The sequence below is a fragment of the Vombatus ursinus genome, unplaced genomic scaffold, assembly GCF_900497805.2.
Source record: "Vombatus ursinus unplaced genomic scaffold, bare-nosed wombat genome assembly UNPS02012622.1, whole genome shotgun sequence".
In the NCBI taxonomy this organism is placed as follows: domain Eukaryota; kingdom Metazoa; phylum Chordata; class Mammalia; order Diprotodontia; family Vombatidae; genus Vombatus; species Vombatus ursinus.
In genome coordinates this window covers 781,453-791,180 of record NW_020952400.1, presented here as the reverse complement: position 1 = coordinate 791,180, position 9,728 = coordinate 781,453, and the positions used below count along the sequence as shown (strand labels likewise).

General features: G+C 48.7%; 1 protein-coding gene across 1 annotated transcript in view; it reads left to right on the top strand.

The window, feature by feature from the left end:
• Positions 1-4,863: 4,863 nt before the first annotated feature.
• Positions 4,864-9,728, top strand: part of KLHL29 (kelch like family member 29) — a 134,981-nt gene continuing 130,116 nt past the window's right edge. The window contains exon 1 of the mRNA XM_027858019.1: positions 4,864-4,960. The gene's annotated coding sequence lies outside the window, so the exon portion shown is untranslated. The remainder of the gene's footprint in view (positions 4,961-9,728) is intronic.

Below are 9,728 nucleotides of genomic sequence, written 5' to 3'. Positions count from 1 at the left end.
AATTGTTTTAATTTGCATTTCTCTAATAAATAGCGATTTAATGCATTTTTATATGGCCATGGATAGCATCGATTTCTTCTGAAAACTGCCTGTTTCTTTCCTTTGTCCATTTATCATTTGAGGAATGGCTTTTATTTTTATAAATTTGACTCAATTCAATATTCAATATATATTTGAGAAATGAGGCCTTCATCAGGGAAACTTGCTGTAAAAAAATTTTATATTTATTGTCTGTGGTACCTTTTAGCATAATGTAGTTTCCCTGATTATCTCTTTTAATTAGATCTATTTTTGCCTGTGCTTTGTCTGAGATCATGATTGCTATCCCTGCCTTTTTTACTTCTGTTGAAGCATATTAGATTCTGTTCTATCCCCTTATTTTAAATCTGTGTATGTGTCTTTCTGTTTCAGATGTTTCTCATGCAAACAACATCCTGTTGGATTCTGATTTCTAATCAGTTCTGCTATTTCTTCCATTTTATGGGCGAGCTCATCACATTCACAGTTATGATTGCTAACTATGTATTTCTCTCCATCTTATTTTCCTCCTGTTTAACCTTCTCTCTCTTTTTATCTTGTCCCTTCTTAAATGTCTATTTTGCTCTTAATCACTGCCTCCTTTAATCTGCTCCCCACTTTACCACCACCCCCTTTCTATTATCCCCTTCTTTTCCTCTTTCTGTATTGGGTAAGATATTTTTCTGTACGTAAGTGATTGTGTATATACATTCTTCCCTCTTTGAATCAATTCCAGTGAGGGTGAGGGTCAAGCATTGCCCACCACCCATGCCATTTTCCCTTTCACTGTAAAAGTTCTTCCTTGCTCACCTCTTTTATGTAAGAAAATTTTCCCCATTCTACCTCTCCCTTCCCACTTCTCCCAGTGCATCCCTCTTTCTCACCCCTTCATTTTGTTTGAGATCATTCCAACATAATTGACTCACACCCATGTCTTCTGTCTGTATATACTCCTTTTAACTGCCCTAATAATGATAAAGTTCTTAGGAGTTACAAGTATCATTTTCCCATATAGGAATATAAACAGTTTAATTTTATTAAGTCCCTTAGGATTAATTTTTCATGCTTACCTTTTTATGCTTCTCCTGAGTCTTGTATTTGAATGTCAAATTTTCTATTCAGCTCTGGTCTTTTCATCAGGAATGCTTGAAAGTTCTCGATGTCAATAAATGACCATTTTTTCCCCTGAAGGATTATATTCAGTTTTTCTGGGTAGGTTATTCTTGATTGTAATCCTAGCTCCTTTGCCTTCCATAATATCATATTCCAAGCCCTCCACTCCTTTATAATTTCTTGAAATATGATATCTAGGCTCTTTTTTATCATGACTTTCAGGTAGTCTAATAATTTTTAAAATTATCTCTTCTCAATCTGTTTCAAGTGTGTTGTTTTTCCAATGAGATATTTCACATTTTCTTCTATTTTTTTCATTCTTTTTATTTTCTTTTATTGTGTCTTGATGTCTAATGAAGTCATTAGTTTCCACTTGCCCAGTTCTAATTTTTAAGGCATTATTTTCTTCAGTAAGCTTTTGTACCTCTTTTTCTCATTTAGCCTCATTTAGTTCTGCTTTTTAAGAAGTTCTTTTCAGTGAATTTTTGTGCCGCTTTTACCATTAGGCCAATTCTGTTTTTTAATGTGATATTTTCTTCACTATTTTTGTACCTCTTTTTACCAAGCTATTAATTCTTTTTTCCTAATTTTCTTGTGTCATTCATTTCTTTTCTTAATTTTTCCTCTATTTACTCTGAATTCTTTCTTTAAGTCTTCCAGGAATAGTTGTTTGTCTTGGGTCCAATTAGGATTTTTCTTAGAGGCTTTGCTTATAGCTGTTTTCCACATTATTGTCATCTTCTGAGTTTGTGTCTTGGTGTTCCTGTAGCTTTTTTATGGTCAAGTTCTTTTGTTGTGGTGGTTTGCTGATTTTTCCAGCATATTTCTTGACTTTGAACTTTATGTTAAAGTTGAGCTTTGCTCATTTAGGGATGGGGAGACACTGTCTTAAGCTTCTGGCTTTTTTTTGTGCTGCTGCTTTCAGAGCTAGTTCTGGGGGTCTGCAAGTTTTCAGTGCTTCCAAGGTGTGTTCAGGGGGAGATGTGGTCACTGTTCTCCTGGTCTGCACTTTGGTCTATACCCAGGAAGGGCCCCTGCTCCTCTGCAGCTATAAGCACTAGTGCTCCTCTTGGTCTTGGAACTGTGACCAGTTCCCCTGCTCTCTCGGAACTGACCCCCAGCATTCCTCTCCACCCTGGAACTGCAATCCAGAGCTACATATGGGCAATGGAAGTGCCAATCAGTGCTAGCTGCACTCAGTGCCAGCAAAGGGTCCCCTGTAATCTCTTTCTGACCAGTTGCCCAGCCCCTTTACCATCTCTGGGCTGAGAGCTCCTGAAGCTGCCGCTGCTTCCGCCATGGGAGCTGCACCCAGACAAGTCTCCACCCCAGGGTCACAGACCTCTCTAGATGACCTCCTAAGTTTTCTTAAGCCAGGAAAAAAATGTCTCACCCTGACCTTTTGTTGGTTCTGTCACTCCAAAATGTGATTTGAGGAATTATTTTAAAGTTGTTTGGAGGGGAATGTTGAGAGATTTCAGCTGGGTTGTCTCTAATTTGCCATCTTGGCTCCCATACCAATGGGTTTAAAAAAAACCTGCTTTAGAATGCAGGCTTTTTTATTCAGAATTCCATTTCTGGCCACTTGGAACTGGAAATGTCCCCCACAGCCTGACTGTATCGAGGGTTGAGGAGATGGCATCGCTGCTAGAAATAACTTTCTGTTTTGTAGCCTGTATCACAGTCCTTGGTTTGGGCATGTTCTGGTCGGGGCTAAGCTTGTGCTCATTGGGTGGAGGAGCTGTTGGCCAAGTCACGTGGGTGAGGAGTCCAGCAGCTTCAGCAGAAGCACAGTTCTCCTGAGTACCTGAGGTCTGCAGCCTGGATGAGGTGGGGAGGGAGGGAAGAAGAAGGAAGGGGAAGAGAGAAGAAGGAAGGAAGGGGAGGAGGAAGGAGGGAAGGGGAAGAGAGAAGAAGAAGGAAGGGGAGGAGGAAGGAAGGAAGGGGAAGAGAGAAGAAGGAAGGAAGGGGAGGAGGAAGGAAGGAAGATGGATTTACTGCTTCTTGTGATTCCCAGACCAGTCTCACTCTTGGGACCAAAAGTGGGCTTCATAGGAGAACTCAGAGTCTGTGACAGGCAGTGTTGCCTGGTGGATAGAGTGCTAGACTGGACCATGCCCCTGATACTTATTAGCTGTATGACCCTGGGCAAGTCACTTCAGTGTTCTGATCCTCAGTTTCCCCACCTGTAAAATGGTAATAATAGGGCAGGTCCAGCTCATCTTTGCCTTTTTTCACTTCTACTATCAATAAGGACGCTGTCCCTGAAGACTCCCTCTATTGCACTGATCAGATCAGACTCTGTGTGTGACGTCCCCTTAGCAGACTAGAATTTCCCTGAGGCCAGGGATCAAGTCGCAGCTAGACAATCATTCTCTCTCAGTGCTCTCAGCACCACCACCTCAGCCCAGCTGTGCACACAGTAGGTGCCCAATTAGTGTTGATGGGGGTCTGTGTTTTCCCAGAAGCCCCTCTCTCTGAGCTGCCATCCAGCAGGGCAGCCCTGCAGGCGCAGAGCCTGGAGAAGATGAGCGGTCCACTTCCCTCCCTCCCCTTGGCCCGGGGGGGCCAGGGAGAGGAAGCTGCTTTAGCTGCTACATGGCCGAAGGAGGCAGTGCAGCTGGGAGCTTGGTTGGGTTTTGTTTGGGTGGGAGTGATTTCTTAATCATACAGGGGATGCTGCCCTGGTATGACAAATGCCATTGCTCCTACTGTCACCTGTAATGCAACTCTTGGGCAGCCCCTCTGTATCTCTGTCAGGAGATGCTGAAAAAGCCCGAGTTGGAAGGGGCCCGTAGGAAGCCTGTCACCTTGTCGGAGGGGAGCTCGCTCCTGTCAGGCAGGATGGGTTATCGTCATGGCCTTCCTGGGCTGCCCAGAACTCCAGAAAGCTGGGGGTAGTTGGGGGGGAAGGGAAATCAATGGATAATGATATATTCTGTTTAGAAGTCGATTGATCCCCAGATGAGGGCGGCTGCATGCGTGGGCAGCAGGGGTTGCCATTTCCGCTCATGGGTACTGCTTTCCCATCTATTACGCTGGAGAGGGAAAATCGGTAGAGCTGCCTTCCCGTAATGGATCGCTTCTCGCCGCTGGGGATTGGGTCTGTATTTTTAAGTCACTCATCTCTTGGGATCCACTTCTATGCCTCCTCAAGGTCTTCTTAGGCATCTTCTGGAGAGGTAATGATGGGCTTGTGTAACAATGGATCCAGGCAGCAGTATGGCAGTGTACCCCTAGACCTGCATGCAGTGTCTGACTGAACCATGTCTCTTGTCCTCAGCGCTCTCTCCATCTCTTCTCCTCCTTCCCATCTCTCCACTTCCTCCACGTCTTTTCTCCTCCTCCTCCTCTCCACCTCTCCTCTTCCTTCTCCCCATCTCATCTCTTGTCCTCACCCCATTCCTGCTGGAGTCCTCTCATTTGAGGGGAAAATGCCGACAACTACACTGTTCTCTCTCCCATCCAACTTGGAGAAGTCAGCAGCCTTGGGGCTGAGAAGAGAGGATAGCTCACCTCCTCCTTTGCCTTGGAGAGCCTTTATTTAGGGGAGAGCGAGGCTGAGTGCTGCGGTGGGCAAAGCCTGGGCTCCCATGTCCGTGTCTCCTGACGCCTCGAGGGCCCTCCGGGTGTAGCTGGTGCCCTCCAATTCTGATGCACGAGGCCCCTTCGGCTCCTTTTGTAGCGAGTCGATGGTGTCTGATTCCTTGTCTGCTCTCTCTCTCCCAGACTGGCTTCTCAGAAGCTCTCGGCCTGATGTGAGCACCGGCCACTGGACTGAGGCAGTTTTCTGGACGCTGATCTTGAATTTGTCGACACGAACCCAGTGGTAAGTCACCCCTGTTGAACTGACTCCTTTGGCTCGAGGAGTCAGCTGGTCTGGAGCTCTGTCTGCTGAGCTCTGTCTGTTCTTGGTCCTTGGCCTTGCACAGAAGTCATCCACCTCCCATAGGTAAGGGGACGAGCCATGCTCTCATCCCAAATGTCATCCAACATAGATCCTTCTTGGACCAGACTAAAGGTAGCGGGCACACATCTGCACTTTCAGGAACACACACACCTGTGTGTGCACCAGCAGACGCGTGCACATGTGCACACACGCGTGCACACACGCACACATGCGTACACACATGCACACACACCCTTGACCAGCTCAGCATCTTAGAGCAGATGGAGCCATTTTGTGGAACTCACTCCAGAATAGGGAACATTGTCTCCAGGGTAGCCTTCGTTCCCTATGAGATTTTAGTAGCATCCTAAGAAGTACTTTGTGGCCAAGGCTGGAACAAACCTTCTGGTCCTAAGGGAGACTTGGGGCCCAAGAGGGCTTGGTTTTATTGTGTGATGTAAATGATTCCAATGAAGGGAGTCCCCATTGGAGCTGGCTCCTCTGTCTCCCCAGACTCTCACCCCATCGAGGGCAGGGCCTACTCCCCCCAACTTCCCTCTAAATTAACAAATAAGTAATCAACCAGAGCCTAGCCTTCAGCCGCAAACTGAGCTTCACAACCTGAATGATTTATGTTTGGGTGAAGAAAAGTGAGAAGAGGGGCATTTGGGGGTAACACCACTGGACAAAGCAATGCCTTTTTCCTGCTGCCTTTGAAGTCCCTCTGGGTGTTTGGGAGGATTTGGACAAGCCCCCGTTAGCGTGAAGGGGCGGGGGGGAGGGAGGATCCCCCTGCTCCGGACCCTGGACATCTCTGCTGTCCGCCGTCCTTCCCCCTCCCCCCCGGGGCCATGAGGCTGATCTTCTCTTGGGCAGCCCTTTCTCATCACCGCCTTTCATTACCATTGTTCAGTGGCACTTTGTATAGTATGGGTCCCCGCTTGCCCAGGTAGCAGCCCCTTCAGCCCCGGCCATCAATGGAAGGCAGAGGGTACCGCCTTCATGGCTGTTTTCATACTAAGAGGTATACTTAGTCTTCAATGATGCCCATATCAGGGCTTTGGGGAAGGAGAGTCCTTGGGTGGAAATGAGGTGAATTGGAGGTGAAGGGCCCTCCTCTACCCCTCAGAGAGGGAGCAGGGAGGGGCAAGAGGCAAGCCCTTTGGGAGGGTTGGAGAGCACGCGTCACATGGCAAGCCGAGGGGCGGTGGGAGGGTGGGGAGCCCCAGATGACGTGTGGGGAGGGCTGCATTCAGCCAAGTCATTTGCTGCCAACGTTATGTCATGGCAGTCTCCCCGAGATCCTTGAGAGGGGCCCTGGCTGCGGGGAAGAAAGCCAACAAAGAGTCCATTCACCAGTGTCTGTCTGTCAGCCCTCTGCCCCAGGCTGAGGAGGCATTGGCATATGGGCCAGCTGGCTCTGCTTCTTCTTGGGCTGTTCAGGGAGCTGCCGTGTCCTCCCTGGGAGACCTCCCTGGGCAAGGGGGTCTCCACTTGCAGGCCACAGTGCAATGTCTTCCTCCCTGCTCCATCTCCCCCACCCTTCTCTGGCAGGGTGGGCAGCGCAGCTCTGCCTGCACAGACATCTGTGGCTCCCCAGCCTCCCACTGCCCATTGACCCGCCATCAGACACACGCTCTCCAACCTTCCAAAAAGGCTTCTCTCTTGCCCTTCCCTGCTCCGCCTCTGAGGGGTAGAGGAGGACCCCTTCCCTCCCAAGGCTCTATCACTGCCCTGGGACTGGGACCCAGACTCCACACCCTGTCTCCATGCTACTTTTGTGAAGACATGGTTTCTTCCCTTTCTAAACCCTCAGCCCGATTCCCAAGTACCTTGTGGGTAAACACTGTTACATTTCTGGTTTAGAAGCCAAGCTTGAAGCCAGGGAGAGCAATATATGAGCCCTGTGGCCTTTTGGGGTCATTGGCATCACCGGCTTGCCCAGGGAGGAGGAGGAGGAGGAGGAGGAAGGCCAGCCAGCTGCTCTAATATGCCATGTCACCGTTGGCATAAGGGAGTTAAGGAGCAGAGAGTGGGATGAGGCCCCAAGATGCTGCCTAGCTCATACCAGCTGGCCCCAACCAAGCCCCCTGTGCTCCGAGCTTTGGAGAGGGAAACAGAGGCATGGGAGCCCCCAGTCTGAGGGGACAGAGGAATGGTCACTGAGTCCTTGCCCTTGAGTCTAGGGACACAGTGGAGACTCATCTCAAGCCCTGCCCCTAGTGAGCTAGGAGAGGAAACCAAGTATTTATGGTTTAAGTATTCTCATGGGCTCCACGGGAGCTGGTGCAGACCTTTCTGGACCGTGGGTGACCTTGAAGGAACTCCAGGACCCCTTTCCAAAGCGAGGGGCTGGAGGAGGAGAAGGGCCTCCATCCCTCGCCCAGCACTGAGTGAAGGGCTACGTTTGTTGTGCATCCTGCTGTGGTACCTGAGACTGTGCTTTACCTATAGTTTGGCCAGTTAGGTGCTAGTGAGATGAGGGGTAGACAGTACTTCATGGACAATCAGAGAGCAGAAACAAAGAATTGGATTCGTTCATTAATGCATCAGGAGCAACTTGGGAGGGAGGTCTCCAGTGCGCGCCCCGAGATCTGTGCTTGGCCTGGCCTGTTGATAGCGATAGCAGTGTTATCAGTCACACACTGACTGATAAGTGACCCAGATGGTTTGATCGCCTCATTTACAGATGATGCTGAGCCGGGAGAGATGCTAACGCAGGGGATGGCAGAGCGGGGAGCTCATGGCTTTGACAAGCAAGAGGCCCCAGCCAAAGGGAGGGCGGTGGGGAAGCTGGCGTTCCTGTTTGAGGGACGCGTGATCTCACGTGCTCTGGTCCTGAGCACCAGGCAGTGTGACTCGTCTACCTCCTCCCCCGGCCTCCTCAGGGCTCTGTCCAGCGCCCAGAACTGGACAGCTGTCAGCCCTCACTCTTGCTCCTGACCAGGTCATTTGTACTCAGGCCTGTGCTGGGGTCACATGTGCAGCCTCGTGTTTTTCCAGGGCCCTCTGAGAGCTCAATGCGTGGAACAGGAAGACAGGCTTCAGGACTTGGGGTTGTTTTTAGTAACCTGTTTATTCCTTGTGGTTCTCAATTTGACAAAGACCAACAAATACGAGCATTTTCACATGCAAAGAACATAAAAAGAAGAATGTGGTTGAAACTGGGAGTTTCCATGATGTAGAATAAATACAGCAGGGGAGATCCAGGGCCATCCTGCTCATCTGTGTTTGCCTCTAGCCTCTTTCTGCCCTCCTCAGAGCACTTTAAATGAAATCTTAATTTTTAGGCAGTGGATAGAGCTCTGGGCCTGGTGTCAGGGAGAGCTGAGTTCAAATGTGGCCTCAGACACTTACTAGCTGTGTGACCCTGGGCAAGTCACTGAACCTCTGTTTGCCTCAGTATCCTCATCTGTAAAATGGGGATAATAATAGCACCTCCCTCCCAGGGTGGTTGTGAGGATCAAGTGAGATCATCGTTGTAAAGCACTTAGCCCAAAGTCTGGTATGTGGTGGATGCTGCATAAATGGTAACTGTTGTTCTTGTTATCATCACCATCATCATCATCATCATCATCATGGGGCCTGTATTCAGGAAGATACAAGTTTGAATCTTGCCTCAGACACTAGCTATATGACCTTAAGCAAGTCATTTAACCAGTCTGCCTCAGTTTCCTCATCTGTAAAACAAGATGGCAATAGCACCCGCCACCCAGAGTTGTGAGGATCAATTGAGCTGCCGTCTGTCCAGTGCTCTGCTAACCACAGAGCTCACCCAGAGCAAACACATGGAAACACTGATTCCAAGTAAATGCTTCTCTGATGTTCTGGCTTCGTGTCATTGTCACTAACCTGTCTCTTACCCCTCCCCATCCCCTCAGAAACAAACCTCCCTGGGAACCGGTTGTCGTCATCAAGCAAAGCCGTGCACTGACCACGTTCCAAAGGTCTGCGGCTCCTTCTCCCCCCGGAGCCCTCCAGGAGACGGTCCTTGAGACACAGGCTCGGTTGCACCATTGAGTGGCATTTTTAAGACGTTCTGGCTGTTTGTCTTTCCGTTGTTGCTGTCCCTGGTTCCTGCTGTCCCAAGTTCACTCTGCATCGATTGACACATCTTTCTCTGAAACCCTTATTTCTTATGGCCCATTCCTTTCACACACCATAATTTCTTCAGTCCTTCCCCCACACGATGGCCTTTCACTTTTGCCCAGTTCTTTACCACACAAACAATGCTCCTGTGAATCGTTGTACACGTTGCTGCCTCTCCTCTCTCTTTGATCTCTTTGACGGTATAACCCGGTAGTGGTATCAGCAGGCCAAAAGGTGCATGGACAGTCTACTGTCTTTGGCGTCGTAGTTGAAAATACTCTCTAGAATGACTGGACCAAATCACAGCTCCATCAAGTCAACAAGCATCTGTTAAGCATTTGCTGTGGGTCAGGCGCAGGGCTGAGTGCTGGAATCACAACAACATTTACATAGTGCTTTTTTTTTTTTTTTTGCAAATTTTACAAATATCTCATTTGATCTTCACAAAGACCTTGGGAGGTAAGTGCTAACCCTATTTTACAGATGAGGAAACTGAGGCAGATGGTGGTTGAGGGTCCTGCCCAGGGTCATACCGCTGGCAAGTGTCTGAAGCTGGATTTGAACTCAGGTCTTCCTGACTCCAGGTCCTATACTCTATCTACTGTACCACCCACTTATC